Genomic DNA, 15,821 nt, shown 5'->3' on the forward strand with positions numbered 1-15,821 from the left:
TGCTGTTCGGTTATGTTCCCCAGCTTTTTAAAAGCAGGGTTCTCGGTGTTGCACATTTATAAATATGCTGCAATTGTAATCTTGTGCCTCTTTGACTCCAGTTATTTAGAAAAGTGTTTTTAAATTGCCATGTCCGTAGTTTACGTTTTTTTTTATATTATATATATTTTGCCGTTTCTTGATTTCTAATTCTGTTGCGTTGGGAACGGAGACTGTGGTATACATGTTGGAATTTGAGATTTTCTTGTAGTCTAGTACGAGGACATTTGAGAAAAATATGTTTTCTCTGCTTCTTGCATATAGATGAAGTTAAGCTCACGAACTGTATCTTCAAATCCTCCATTCCTTTCTTTGGCAGTTATTTATACCATCAGACTAAGAGTAATGTGTTCAAGATCTATACTGTTCTGCATTTGTCTTCTCCTTATGGTTCTAAAACTGGGTGATGGGCACTGAGGGGGGCACTTGACGGGATGAGCACTAGGTGTTATACTATATGTTGGCAAATTGAACTCCAATAAAAAAAAACACAAAAAAACTATATTATTTTATATATTTTATGGTTCTGTAGTTCAGGGCGAAGGCAAGGTTCATGATTCTTGTGTCTTCTTGGAAAAACAGATCCATTAGCCATCGAAAATGCCCCCCTTTTTATTCTATTTAACATTTTTGCATTTTGTCTGATTTTTTAAAAAAGATTTTATTTATTTATTCATGAGAGACAATGAGAGAGAGAGGCAGAGACACGGGCAGAGGGAGAAGCAGGCTCCATGCAGGGAGCCCGACGTGGGACTCGATCCCAGATCCCGGGATCATGCCCTGAGCTGAAGGCAGACGCTCAACTGCTGAGCCACCCAGGTGTCCCTGTCTGATTTTAATATTAACTTTCCTACATTGTTTTCATTACCATTTTGCTTGTTATGTCTCCTTGCCATTTCTTTTGAGTTCAACTTTTGTCAATTTGTTCTAAGTGTATCACTTCCAAACAGCATATGGCTGGATTTTTGTTTTGTTTTTTTTTTCACTCAACCTAATGTCTTATCTTAAAATAGAGTAATTTAATTTAGTCACATTCTTACATTTATTGATATGTTTGGGCTTATTTTATGTCTTCAGGTTAAGATACTTTTTTCTTTCCTGTCTAGCTGTCCCTTTCCTGATGCTTAATTAATTGAATTAATTCATGGAACTTTTTGTTTGTTCCTCCCTCTCACACATAGTGATTAAAAGGTCCGCATCTCAGGGATCCCTGGGTGGCGCAGCGGTTTGGCACCTGCCTTTGGCCCAGGGTGCGATCCTGGAGTCCCGGGATTGAGTTCCGCGTCCGGCTCCCTGCATGGAGCCTGCTTCTCCCTCTGCCTGTGTCTCTGCCTCTCTCTCTCTCTCTCTCTCTCTCTCTCTGTGTGTGTCTACCATAAATAAATAAAAATTAAAATTAAAAAAAGGTCCGCATCTCATTTTTTTTTCTAGAAATGGTTACCCTTAAATTAAAAACCTAAAACCCATGCTTCTCTCTTAACGTCCAGAATTAAATGGTATCTGATTCCCAATGAGATGAGACCATTGTTATCCACATGGGCTTAGATCTGACTGTACATTTTTCTACTTTATTATTCATCAGTGTTTCTTGTGTACCCAGTCTTGCCCTTTCTCAAATTACTTATTCTGATACAGTTTTTATTTTGTTGTAGTAAATTCCTTGAGTAATTGTTTTAAGAAAAGATAAGTGGGTAGCAGACTATTTTTAGTACTTCTCTCTTTGGCTTTGAGAGGGGACGGAGTAACGGATCTTTTAACCCATTTTTTTCAGAGCTCCGCAGTCTCTGTTGCCCTCTGGCAATTAATGGTGGGGATGTCAAGTCCAATGTCAATTTGATTCTCAGGATTTGGGGACAGGCAGAGACAAAGCTGCTCACCTGGCTAAGGAGTAACATCACCCCCATGGAGCTTTGGCATCTCCAGAGAAGGCAGGCAAGGTCGGGATTTGCTGAGGATTGAAAGTCTCCTATAAAATAGATACACCAGGGATGCCTGGGTGGCTCAGTGGTTGAGCATCTGCCTTCGGCTCAGGTCATGATCCCAGGGTCCTGGGATCGAGTCCCAAACCGGGCTCCCTGCCTGAGCCTGCTTCTCCCTCTGCCTGTGTCTCTGCCTCTCTCTAGAATAAATAAATAAAATCTTTAATAAAATAAAATGAAATGGATACACCGATGTGGGGCTTCATCAGGATGATGCAAAGAAAACAATACAGCAGTCTGGGACTGAGGGAAATAGGGGGAATTTTGAGGCAAGGCAAGGGACTCAAAGAATCTTCAGGCACACACCGTTGATGGAAGAGCTGAAGGATCCTTCAGGAGTTTCTGTCGTGAGCAATCAAGCCACCTGTCAGGGCTAGCGCCTCCTGGAAGAAGAGTCATGCTAATGAAGACAGGAAGGGGTAGGGCAGGTGGTATTTGTTCGCCTCTCCTTCCTGCTCTAGTCTCTTTGGAAACCCAAAAGATTTCACTCATTATCCTTAGTTTTCAGAAATTCCAGCCAGCCGGCCCTGCCGCAGCTCCCACTGTCTCCGACAGGATCCCCTGGGGATTTGGCAGGTGGGCCTTCCCCTGCCCCTGGTGGGCGAGGCTGGTGTAGCTTTGATTTGATTTTTCTGTCATTCCTCCTTGTCTGCTTTCCCTCAGACTTGCTGGCCAGCTGGTGCTACCGTGGAGCTGTTCTCACTTGCACATTTCTCTTTTTATTTCACTGGTGTTTAGCGGGGAAGAGGTGAGCTCATGGGCTCCGTTTGCCATGTAGCACCTCAGGTGTGTGTGACATTTCCTGGTGACCCGGATGCAGGTGCGTCTGCCCAGCTCCCCCACCTGCTGCCAGAGGCCAGGAGTGGTGCTCGAGTGGTTCCGGCCCCACTGGTGGGTGGGAGCGCAGTGGCTCGCTTCCTCCACTTGATCCCGTCTTCCCCCCTCCAGTCACACCTTCTGGTCCTGACCGCATTACCTCACTGTTGAGAATGATTCAGTGACCTCACTCCACCGCAAGATCAAGTCCAGGCTGTTCCATATGCCAGCTTCTCCCCCTGCCGAGCTCTCGCCTCGTGAGCTCTCACTGCCCCTCATCCCCAGCCACATGGACAGCATTCAACGTGTCGAACATTCGGCCAGTGTGGGCTCTCCTGTCTGTGAACACTTCTTACCGTTTGAAACACTGTCTCTTGGGATCCCCAGGTGGCTCAGCAGTTTAGTGCCTGCCTTCAACCCAGGGCCTGATCCTGGAGTCCCGGGATCGAGTCCCACATCAGGCTCCCTGCATGGAGCCTGCTTCTCCCTCTGCCTGTGTCTCTGCTTCTCTCTATCTCTGTGTCTCTCATGAATGAATGAATAAAATCTTAAAAAAAAAATACTATCTCTTTCTCTCTCATCCATTCAGACACTGTCATTTTTTTAAAGATTTTATTTATTTGTTCATGAGTGACACAGAGAGGGAGGCAGAGACACAGGCAGAGGGAGAAGCAGGCTCCCTGCAGGGAGCTCAATGTGGGGCTCCATCCTGGGACCCCGGGATCACGCCCTGAGCGGAAGGCAGACGCTCAACCATTTAGCCACCCAGGGACCCCAGATGCTGTCATTTGGACCACTCTTTTCTTTACACCTTCAAGGTGTAGTAACTTTGAACTGGTGACTCTCTGTGTTCCTGCATTCCTTCCTTCCTGGCCCCCCACATATGTGATCCCCTTGAAGGCAGAGACTGAATCTTTACTGCATGCCAAGCACTTACCGTTGGGCTTGATCCCAAATAGCTGTTGAATGCGTATCTGTTCAATGAATGAGCCACCCAGTTAAGTTCTACAGAGAATTATTCTACACCAACTGCGTGAGAGACCCTGTCCCAGTCCCTCAGGTGGGCAGTGGGTCAGGCTGGCCCTGCCCAGGTGTGTGCAGTCAAGGCCTACAAGACTCCGAGAGTCTCTGTGCAGTGGGCTCTGTTATTTATCTTAAGAGGCACAACATGGGATCCCTGGGTGGCGCAGCGGTTTGGCGCCTGCCTTTGGCCCAGGACGCGATACTGGAGACCTGGGATCGAATCCCACGTCGGGCTCCCGGTGCATGGAGCCTGCTTCTCCCTCTGCCTGTGTCTCTGCCTCTCTCTCTCTCTCTCTCTGTGACTATCATAAATCAATAAAAAATTAAAAAAAAAAAAAAAGAGGCACAACAAATGCACTTAGGGTATTCTGGGGAGGCAGGACTTATGTCTGGTTTTCAGGGGGCAGGCTGAGCCTTTTGAGGGAAGATGGGCCGGATTTGGCCAGGTAGGCACGCTTGTGATGGGGAGGGCAGCAGCATTTGAGCCAAGGCTCAGAGGTGGGGAATTGTGGACTGTGTTCATAGGATAGCGTATTCTAAGAAATCAGTGTTTCCACACTGGGAGGGTTGGAGCACAGCTGTTTGTATTAATAATTGAGATCTGCCAAAGGGCCTGGGGTCAGATCTGGGGCCGATAAACACCGAGGAGTGGTGTCCAGCTTGGGTGGTTTGGACAACAGCATCATGAAATGATAGATGGAGGCCACTGTGCGGTGGTGTGATGCTGCCCTGGGGTGTGGTGTGGCTGGACTCTGGAGCAGCGAGGGGACCGCACAGTGGCTTCGGTTGCCTGCACGCTCCGTGGCAATCAGCAGAGGGGTGTAGTTGCCAGAACACAGACTCTTCCAAGGCTGTGCCAGTACAACAGCACGGTGCCCATGACAGGGAAGGTGACAGTACCCCAGGCCTGTGTGCAGGCTGCTCCAGACCGAGGTCCCCAGGCACTCTGTGGCCCAAGGAACGCCCAGAGCAGAGCCAGCCACCGGTGTAGCCGAATCATTAAAACCCCTGGGAGGTACTTGCCGTTCTTAGCAAGCTGATTAATAAAAACTGGTGCTCACTCCATTCATCCGCTGACCTGGAATCACTGTTGAGCCCCTGCCCTGAACCAGACCTCCTTTGGCCTTGAATGTGCTCTTCTGGTTAGTGAGTTGGGGAGTACAGAATGCTCTTAGGTCTCATCGTTGGATTTAATTTTCACCCAGGCCTGAATCTAAATCACTTGTGCTGTTGTATTTGTCCCCCACCCCCCGCCGTGTAACAAAGCATCTCAAACTGAGTGGCACTCATTTGTTAGCTCATGGTTCTGGGGGTCAGAAGTCTGGTTATAGAGAGGCTGGATTTTCTGCTCAGAGATGAAATCAAGGTACCTGCGGGCTGAGCTCTTGTCCTGAGGCTCTGGGGAAAGCTCTGCATTTCCAGCCTCCTTTGCTTGTTGTTGGAATCCAGGCACGATCTGTTGGTTGTAGGACTCAGGTCCTATTTTCCTGCTGGTTGTTAGTGGGGTAGGGGGCTGCTCTCATCCCCTAAAGGCAGTCCTCAATCCTTTCCACCTCTCCCTCCATCTTCAAGGCAGCAGACTTGAGAGTCAAATTCTCCTGATTCTAATCTCCATGACTTTCTCCTCTGCCACCAGCCAGAGAAAAATTCTGCTTTTAAAGGACTTTCTTGGTTAGGTCAAGCCTGTGGAGCAACCTATTTTGAGATCAGCCGTGCCATGTAACATAAGCTAATCACAAGAGTGGAGTCCACCATATTCACAGTCCTGGGGCTCAGGCAGCGTGTGTGCTCCAGGGGGACGGGAGACCTTGGAATTCTACTTACTTCTGGTGGAGAAATAGGGGCTCTGAGATGTTAGGTGCCAGGTGCAAGGTACAACGGGGCGCCTGGGCCACCACGCTGCACTGTCTCCCCAGGGCACATGGGGACCCAGCCCCAGGCAAGCAGCTTGGGGACCTGGGCCTCCTGGCACCAGGCAGAGATCGTTCTGTGTCTGAAGAAGTGGACCAAGCAAACCCTTTGACTGTACTTTCCGATCGTCCCCTGCAGGATTCAAGGCACGAACCCAGCAGCCTCTAACTAGTTCATGGCGGAGCTTCAAGAAATACTGGCCAGGCAAGCTCTCCCTTCCGGAGGGAAGAGCAGAGCGTGAGAGGAAGGCCACGCAGTGGAAGTGGACATGAACGCTGGTTTCCAAAGAGAGCAGTGTTTTAGTTTTGGTCATCGAAAGTGGTGTCTTCAGCACAGGTGAGAAACGGGCCATCGTTGAGTTTGCTTGCTGGGGGCACCATTTTGGTCTTTCTTGCATGAGCTTGTGACTCTTCTTCCTCTTTCAAGTGTACTATTATTATCATCATCATCATCATCATTATTATTACTATTACTATTGCCTTCCTTGAACCTCTGTGGAAACTGGAAGTCCCCAGGACTTCCTTGGCCAGGAGTAGAGACCTTGAGAGCCACCACTCTTTCCCTGCCCCCACCTCATCTCCCCCAAAATGCAGTTGTCTTCCCAATTCCTCAGTTTCCATTCTGTCCCTGGCAACAACTCCTCTCAAAGGATCACAGCCTCCCCACACGCCAGAGCTCCACCACTTTCTCTGCTCCCCTCTCCACCTGCCCCTGCGATGGCTCTTGCCTCAGGAACCCCTGGCCACCCCCTCCCTACTCAGAGGAGCACAGTGGGTGTTGAAGACTGAGCTGCATCTCTTCAGGGCCCTCCCTGTGGTGAAGAATTGAAAGGATGTTGAGTTCTCAGCCCTGGCTGCACATTAGAATCATCCAGAAAGTTTTTAAGAATTCCAGTAGCAGGACCCGGCCTGCAGAGATGCTGATCCAGTTAGCCCGGGGAGGGGCCTAGCATCGGTATAGGTATCTGCGTATATATATTTAGCCCTTCAGGTATGTGCTGTGGTTCCAGGTTAGGTTCAGGTGAGGTGTGTGGTGTTAGAGCTTTTCAGGCTGGGAATATGGAGGTTTTGTCCGGCTTTGGGGGTATATTAGAATCACCTAAGTAGGTTGTGGGGGGTGCCTGGTTTAAAAAAAAAAAAAAAGTAGATTCCCTGGCCCACCCATGTTCCCTGAATCAGACTCTTGGGAGCCGGGCTACAGGAATCTACATTTTGATTCAGATCCAGCCAATGTTTGGGTGCTCCAGGGCCTCTTCCTTGGGACTCTGGTGATGCTTACCCTGTGTTTGAGTCTGTGGGCTTCCAGTGCCAGGGGGGCATGCCAGCCTGAGTGCCGAGAGCAGTGCCCCATCCCCTTTCTCCAAGTGCTCTCTCACTTACAGAGAAGAGGATGGGGCCTCGGCAGCCCTCAAAGATGGCATCCCTGTGGCCACCTGAACCATGGAGTGGCTGGGCCCGGGCCTCTGCCCACAGGTCAGACGTGGGTGTGCGAGACACAGGCCGTGACCAGGGTTTTCTAGCGCAGCTGGAGGAATCACCCTCTGGACTCTGAGGGAGAAGGACTGAGCATTTGTGCCTCCTTCTGAGAGGAGAGGTTTGATGCAGTGCTTCCTATTGGAGACTCTGGATCTTTCTGAGTTCAAATCCCAGCTCTAGTACTTACCGGTTTTGTGAGGCATTCACTGTTGAGGAGGCAAGTTGCTTGGTCACCTTGCCTCATCTTTCTCGCTTGTAAAATGGGAAAGTCATGGTATCTACCTCACAGATCACTGTGCAGATTCAGGGAAGGCCCCTAAATGTTGCTGGACACATAGTAAGGGCTCCCCATACACGAGGCAGCCCTCCTGACCCATGCGGGCAGGTTGGCCACCTCTCTGCCTTCCTGGCTGCTGCACTGTGACATGTCTGCCATGCGCTGCCATCCGGTCCCCAAGCATCAGAGTGAAGTAAAGCGACCAACACTGCACACGGGGCCTGGCACTTTATAGACGAACCTGAGTGCCGCACAGACCCCAGGAGTCTTGGTTCTATCACCCTTCGTGTAGAGATAAGGAAACTGAGGACAGAGAGGCTCAGCAACTTAAAGACAGTCACACCGCAAGCAGGAGAAGAGCCTCTGGCTGCAAAATTGGCCTGGCCCTGTCTTCTCCACCAGGATGCTTCCTGAAGAAAAGCAGCAACAGCTTCAAGAATGAGCCTTCCCCGAGAATATCCCTATTTTAGTAGGAATCAGTAGCACCATAATGAATGGGTCCCTTTCCCTGGCATCCTGGGGCATCTCATGCCTCCGTTTAACGCTTGTTTCCTTCTGCCTGTGTGGGTCTCCTCCACCAGCGGCCTCAGGGCAGTAACTGGGTTTATTCAGCTAGGTGTGCAGAAATCCTGGAACTGAGCTGGAAACAGAAACCTCGAAGGGATGCAAGGAGAGATATGAGAGGACCATAAGGGAGGGTGCAGGGGGGATCCTCTCCAGACCTGGCATGTGCCCTCTCCTCCTTCACTGCTAAATTCTCTTTTTGTCCATGTGGGCTGTGCCAGCTGTGTAGAAGAATCCATAAAGGATGGGACTGGCCTAGAAGGAAATGAGCCGTCAGTTCCAGCAAGAGATCTGGTCCCCGCCCCTTCCTGTGCTCTCCCTGGGGAATAAAAGCCTCTGTGATTAATGGGGTGCTGACTCAGGGCTTCTGGAGTGTCCAGGTGCTCATGGCCCCACTGCTGGCACAGCCCCCCACCCCACCCCGGCCAAAACGGAGGAGTCTGTTATATATGACACCTGAGGAAGGTAGAAGGCTTGGACCTGGGCAGGTGGGTGTGCCCAGGCAGGAGCCAGCTGCCTGCGGGCCTCCGGGGGCTCTGCAGACTCTCCTTTGCTGGGGAGGCCCATTCGCACCCTGTGAGTTGGGAATGGCTATGTTTGAGATTATTTGAGGGCAGGGAGATGTAGGGTCAGGCCCCCCCACACCCCACCCCTGTTACTAGTGACCTGGACTGGGGCTCTCTCCAGAGTACATGTGATTTCTGAATAAGTCGGGATGAACCTAATTTGAAAACAGGCACTAAAGCGTTTTCTCAGCAGCAAAGGTCTCTGCCAGTTGTCTGCAAACTTCTGTGGCCTTAGAAGCTGTTTTTAAAAGTCAAATCCTGCATGGGACGCCAATAATATGAAACAGATTCCAGTGGTAGTTTATTAATAAACATTTCTCATTTCAATTCAAAATTTTGACATCTCATAGCGAAAGCCCATCGATAACCACACTGAGACCTCAGAGTCTAGGTCAGAGATTGACAAACTACTGCCCACGGGCCTAATCCAGGCCATTGCCTGGTTTTTGTAAATAAAATTTTATTGGGACATGGTCATGCTATCCATTTATACATTATTTATGGCTGCTGTCCTACTGCAAGGGTGGAGTTAATTATGACAGACATCCTCTCCCACAAAGCCAAAGATATTTAGTATTTGGTCCTCTATAGATTTTGCTGGCTTCTGTGCTAGATAATCATTTTATCGCTTACCAACTATAGCATCTACTATTGCTTTTTTATTTTTGCTTTGGGTTGGTTGTGCAGTATTAAGAAAACCCTCGTTCATATCTATCCGGTGACGTGAATGGTGACAGACTTCTAACAACTTACCTTCAACCCAGAATGATTTTCCGTTCAGTTTTATATGGACTTTGGGGAAGGAGCAGAAGGGACTTCTGGTTTGCATCCCTGACACTATCAAGACGCTGCTTGAATCCCTTCTTATTACAACACACTCAGACAGGAAGCCCACAATCAGTGATGACGTTTTTGGGATAATCCACATACTATGTTCTCAGATCGTGGGAAGTTTTAGAGTGTACTTGTTTGTGTGGTTTTATGGAAGCGTATGTAGTCCTGAATTTGGGAAGCAACAACATAAAGATGCCCAGTAAAGAGCTCTGATATTTCCAGTTGAAGATATATTTTATTTTTATTTTTTTAAAGATTTTCTTTATTTATTTATGGGGAGGGGGCAGAGGCATAGGCAGAGGGAGAGGCAGAGGGAGCCCGATGTGGGACTTGATCCTGGGACTGTGGGATCACACCCTGAGCTGAAGGCAGATGCTCACCCGCTGAGCCACCTGGTGTCCCGAAGATATATTTTAACACTGAAGTTCGAGATCTACCCAGGCTTAAGTCTGAGTTCTGCACAAACCAGGTTAAGGTGGCCACGTCTATTGTGTGTCATTGGTGTGTCACTGAGATGTGCCATAGAATGTGTTTGAATGTGCAGGCCCAATTTCCATGCCAGTTTTAGGTAAGAGTCATACTATATTTTTGGAATAAATCTCTCGAGTGACATTTGAAGAACCTCTGAAACACCTCTGTGGAACATGATTTGAAAGGCACCCCGTCAGCAAATATTGGTGGTTCTCATTTCTGTGCTTTACAGAGCCGGGGATGCTGGGGCTGAAAGGCAGAGGGGCAAGTCGTGGAGGATGGGGATGGAGTGATGCTAATTTTTTGCTTTTTTTTATTTTTTTATTTTTTTTTTAATGAGAGACACAGAGAGAGGGGTAGAGACACAGGCAGAGGGAGAAGCAGGTTCCCTGCGGGGAGCCCAATGTGGGGCTCAATCCCAGGACCCCGAGATCACAACCTGAGGCAAAGGTAGATGCTCAACCACTGAGCCACCCAGGCGTCCCTGGAGTGATGCTGTTGATGGCAGGAGAGGGTCACAGGCGGGGTGTGGGGGGGTCAGTGGTAGAAGAAGTTCTTGGGAAACCGTGAAGCCTCCTGGGCTCCTGCTGAAACAAGGGTGTCTCCTAAGGATTGTTGACCTAGACGCAGCTCCCAGGACCGCTCTAATGACTTCCGGCCATCAGCTTTGGAAGAAGAGGTCTGGAAAAATGTGGGGAGAGTAAATCCGAGGCATGGGGCCGAGGGAGATGGAGTGGGGAGGACACAGATGGCTTCTAAGCAGCGTGCAGAGCCCCTTGCAGCCACTCAGCAGATCCAGGTGTGGGCCAGGGTAGAGGGAGCAGGTGGGTCGGCATGCCAAGCAGGTCTGTGTGGGAGAAGGGTCTTATAGGTGCCCGGAATGGGGACCGATGCCCGCGGGAGGTGGTGGCCGGGGTTGGGCAGTAGCTTTGGGCATCCAAGGCGAAGCCACAGAGGCAGGCTGCCTGCCTCCCCCGGTGGGTGCGAGGAAGGGAGGGGTGGGCCTGGTGTCTTGGGAGACCGTGGGCCGGAGACGGCTTCTCGGGGATAAAAAAGCACCAGTTCTTTCTGAGGTTTTGCTGCTCACCCCATAGGAGAAGAACATTTTTAGATTTTAAAAAGATGACCTCATTTTTTTTCTTATTTACATAGCCCTGTTTGTTTATATAGTCCTTTAAAAATAGCGAACGTGTGCTAAGCTTAGTGCTCTCTCCGACCACCAGCGGCAGAGCCACCGGGTGGGGAGAAACACCTTCGTATCTGAGAGAGGGGCAGCCTTGTTTCTGAAGACAGATGGGAGCAAAACGGGACAGGTAGGAAGTTTCGTGGTTTCTCGTGTCGCTTTTCCAAAATAGCCATGCTCCTGCCTCCCACTTCCTGCCTGACTCGCCTGGGAGAAGATTTTCTCCTGCAGAGGACTTATGTTCTGTGAATTCTCAGGGAAGCTCCAAGGGCTCTGTCAACAAGCAGACACGCTTGACCCCGAAGACCTCGGGCTTGGCGCTGGGTGTGCGTCCTGGCTCCGCTGCGTCTCCGCTGTGTGGCCTTGGGCAAGTGGCTTCACCTCTCTGTGCCTTCTCTGTGACCCAGCGAGAACCACACTAGCTGGGTGGCTGTGCAGGGGAGACGAGGCCTCAGCCCAGGGCAGGCACACAGGGACTCTTTACCGATCTCTTGATAAACAGCAGCAGGGGGGTCCTGTCCACCCCCCACCTGGACGCCTATATACTAACCTCCCAGCCTCCTTCCCCTCCCTTCTCACCGGCTTGTCTAACTCCAGCCCATCCCTACATTGTCCCCGAGTGATTAGAAAACACAAATCTGACCGTGCTGTCCCCTGCCTAAAATCCACCAGCATCTTCCCACATGCCTGGCAGGGAGCAGCATCACTTTTTTTTTTCCTCGAAATGGCCAGATAGTAACTATTTTAAGCTTTGCGAGCCCCACGGTCTCTCTTGCACCTGCTCACCTCTACCGAGGTGTGTAAAGGGATGCGTGTGGCTGTAAAACGTGATGTACGCAAATAGGCAGCAGGCTGGATCTGCCAACCCCTGACCTGCAGGGTGACCCGTCGCCTCGGCTCAGCTTCCCGGGCCCAGCCCACTCCTGTTCTCCATCCCATTGCCTCTCCCTCCTCCTCCTCCCCACCTTCGGGGCCAAAGGGGTTCCTCCCACTTTAATCCTTTCCCCTGAGTCCCTTCCTTCTGGAGTCTCCTTCTCCAGGCCTCCCCCCTCGTCACCCCCCTCCACCCCCATGCTGTTAGGAGCCTCTGCTCTGGGACCCTGTGGTACCCCCTCTGCATGTCTACTCCAGGCAGGTCTGCAAGTGTCCTCTGTCTTTGCTTTGCAAAGGGACCCCCGACGCAGGAATCCTGCCCTTCCTCCTTTGTGTGCCGCTGGGTGTGTGTTTAAGCACTTGTAGATGCTCAGTAAGCGTTGCTAGTGAACACGGAGGTCTGTAAGGCAGGCCGGCTGCCCTCAGGGAGCTCACAGTCTGGATAGGAAGCTCAGATGTGAGCTGGTGAGAAGCCAGCCAGCATCTCAGGAGGGAACTGACAGTGAATGTGTCCACCGGGGTCCCCATGACGAGGTGCTTCTGACCTTCATGGAGGAAGGAGAAGTCATTTAAGTTGGACCTCGCAGGGTGAGGAAAGAGACTTCCAGAGGGAGGGAGGTCAGGAAGGTTTTCCGTGCTGGGGAAATGGCAAGAGAGGGATTCTGGGTTCAGGCCAATGAGTGGACGGACCAGCTTGGTGACCTCGGAGAGCCGTCCTGCAAGAGACTGGGACCTGTGCCTGGAAAGCAGGGTGGGGTTTGCTCGGGGGGCTGGGGGGATGGAGAGAGAGTTTGAACTCTGTCTCGTGAACCAGAATTTCTCCAGGTGTGGTTCACCAACCACCCGTCTCCTACTACAGAATCGCCTGGGATATTTCTTTAACATGCGGAGTCTATAGCCCAATCTCTGGGGCCTGGGAGGGTGAAGGGGGTTAAGGCCATGGTCTGGAGGAGGAGGAAGTCCGCAGTCTGGTTGAAGGCAATGATCATAAGCGTTCCTTAGATTGACACCACCTGGGGATGTCAGCGCCAGGCTAGGGAGAGAAGCAGGAACCGATGATCTTTTCCAAGAGCAGATAAGGACACCCAAGCTCAGACGTGGCAAGTGACGTAGCCAAGATCACTCTGTGACTCACTTGCAGATGTGGGACTGGCTAGTTTGGAATAGGCTTCTTCTCACAATTTCAGGGCCTGGGGTGGTCCTGGAGGTTCCACAGAGGGAAGAGGGACAGGCATGGTGAAGGTCCCCTGACCCCAGGACAGCCTGGTATGCAGGGTACATGGTCATAAGTGTTGAACCAGTGAGAGAATGGGTGGGGTGGACGGGTGAATGGCTGATATGGGGGTAGAAGAGTGGGGTTCTGGGATGCTTCTGATGCTGCAAGCCCAGAAGTGTAGGGGAGAGCAAGAGGGGAAGCCATGAGGTGGGTGGTAAGCATATGGAATTTAAGAAGCCAGCGTGTTGTCCAAGCCGAACCATCACCGCTGGAAATGCAGGCCTGGGGAGTTCCAGGGACAGGGCAGGTGACGTGTGCAGCTGCCGAAGCTGCTCATCAGACAAGGTGGGGAAATGCAAGAGACACATGCAGGGGATTAAGGGCCAGAGCCTGAGGGATGCGCACAGGCCTCTAGAAGAGAAGGCTCAAGTGAAAGAGCCTGAGAAGTATGCGGAGAGCGGAGTCAGGATGGGCTGGGGCCGGCTGAGAAAAAGAGGTGTCAACAGCTAGTCACCCGGGAACATAGTTTGGGCCCTTCTTTAGGATAAAACCAGCCAACCTCAAAGAAATTGTGCCATGGGTAAATAAAAAGGTCAATCAAAATAAAACTGAAATCACAAGTTTCTGTTTGCTTGAGATTTGTGCTTCCGACCAGCGTAGCTGCAGGTGTGGGAGAGCAAGTGGGAGCCGCAGCCGCCCGTCCCACCTGTCCGGACAGGCCATTGTGTCTCTGCTGGGGCTGGCTGGCAGGCTGCCTTGCGATCGTTGTGTTGCTCTGAGCCTTCGTCTCCTCTCCTGGGTCTGTCTTAGCTCCTTCCCCTTCCCTTCCGTCTCTCTCTTGATTCACTCAGCAGATATTTATTACCGGGAATAAAGCTCTGTGCAGAGCTGCTCAGCTGAGGTCCCCCCGGCCTGGCGGGGCCTGTGAGGCTCCCACGGGAGAACTTTTAAAGTGATAGAGAGATTTTTGGACTTGTAGGTTCAAGATACCTGAAAGCAGGGAGGGGCGAGGCGTGCCTCGGTGGCATCTCTCTGTGGCTGCCTCTGGGAATTGGCTGTTCTGCAGGAAGCACTGGCGCCGGGGTCTGGTGTCTCCCCATCATGTCCTAAACATACAGCCTCTTGGCCTCTCTGGAGCTTTCAGAGCTTCTCCTTCCGTCGATCCTGCCTGTGCCACCAAACCTGTCCCCTGTGCCCACTCCTAACTCATGTGCACAATGGCACAGTGATGTGAGGAGCACCATCACCGTCATCCATCCTTAGAGGGGGACCTTCCTTAAAAATCAACCATGCCAGGCAGCCTGGGCGGCTCAGCAGTTTAGCGCCTGCCTGCAGCCCAGGGCGTGATCCTGGAGTCCCGGGATGGAGTCCCACATCGGGCTCCCTGCATGGAGCCTGCTTCTCCCTGTGCCTGTGTCTCTGCCTCTGTGTGTGCCTCTCTCTCCTCTTAAAACCTTTAAAAAAATCAGCTTTGCCTAAATAGAAGGTGCCACATACCCTTCTAGGTGACAAAGAGCAGCATCCTACCTCTTAGAGTTGCATTGTAGTAGAGGAAATAGGCACCTGCATAGTTACCTTGCCACAGACTATTTATCTTATATTATCTGTAAAATAAGTATGCAGATATTATCTTTTTAAGAGATTTTATTTATTTATTCATGAGAGACACAGAGGGAGAGGCAGAGACACAGGCAGAGGGAGAAGCAGGAGGAGGAGGCCTAGGAGGAGAGGCCCACCGTGGCTGTGTGTGGACAGTGCGCTGTGGGAGGCCAGCACAGACGGGAGGCCTGTCGCCATCCGGAGGTGATGGTGTCGCAGACCAGGCCGGCGGCGGAGGTGGTGGGAAGTGGTCGGGTTCTGGGAAAGGTCTGAAGGCCGAGCCAACGTGAGCTGCTGACAGATGGGATGTGAGGTGTGAGGGAGTCCGGGCAGGAGCACCCTGCTGACATGGCACTCCGGCCCACTCTGTCTGCGCTCAGGCCCATCAGCCCCCCTCAGCCTCGGTTTCCTCATCTGGAAAATGGAGCATTTGGATAGATGACATCCAAGATCTCCTTTGTTTTGAAAACTAAGTCCCTGAGCTCTGGGATCGACGGCTGGGGTGGTCAGCAGAGGCTTTGTGGACATGGGGAAGAACGTGTGCTTGAGGACGAGGGGGGCTCCACCAGCACCCCTGGCGGAGGAGGGAGGGTGACAGGGGTGCCGGCTACTGGGACAGGCCCTGGGGCCTGTGAGCGGTGCCTGAGGGGCAGTGGCCAGTCACCATGGCTGGGGCCCCGGGCCTCGGTAGGAAGGTGCCAGATGGACTCGAGACACCCTTTGGAAGAAACCAGCAGTTTCAGGGCCCGAGCGTTTTTTGCAAACACGGAGGCCCTCGATGGTGAGCGTTTTTGGATGGCCACGCTCAGGCAGGAAGAAGCAAGGCCTGGCTCTCGTCTGGGGAGAGTTAACCTTCCGGCCCAGCATTGCATAACCACAGAGTCTGCTGAGTGCAAGGAGACTCTTCTGTGTGGCAGCCGGAGTGGCAAGCCTGGTGGCTCCGGGCTCTGGCACCGTCCCGAAGCGGAACAAACAGCCCTCCCTTCCCAGATAAT

The 15,821-nt window shown here is 51.5% G+C and overlaps 1 protein-coding gene across 8 annotated transcripts in view; it reads left to right on the plus strand.

The window, feature by feature from the left end:
* HIVEP3 (HIVEP zinc finger 3) overlaps positions 1-15,821 on the plus strand; it is a 459,420-nt gene that overhangs the window by 359,196 nt on the left and 84,403 nt on the right. For all 8 annotated transcript variants that reach the window (XM_072771656.1, XM_072771652.1, XM_072771653.1 and 5 more), the window contains one exon: positions 5,907-6,104. The gene's annotated coding sequence lies outside the window, so the exon portion shown is untranslated. The remainder of the gene's footprint in view (positions 1-5,906; positions 6,105-15,821) is intronic.

The sequence above is a fragment of the Canis lupus genome, chromosome 13 (genome assembly GCF_048164855.1).
Source record: "Canis lupus baileyi chromosome 13, mCanLup2.hap1, whole genome shotgun sequence".
Classification (NCBI taxonomy): Eukaryota; Metazoa; Chordata; class Mammalia; order Carnivora; family Canidae; genus Canis; species Canis lupus.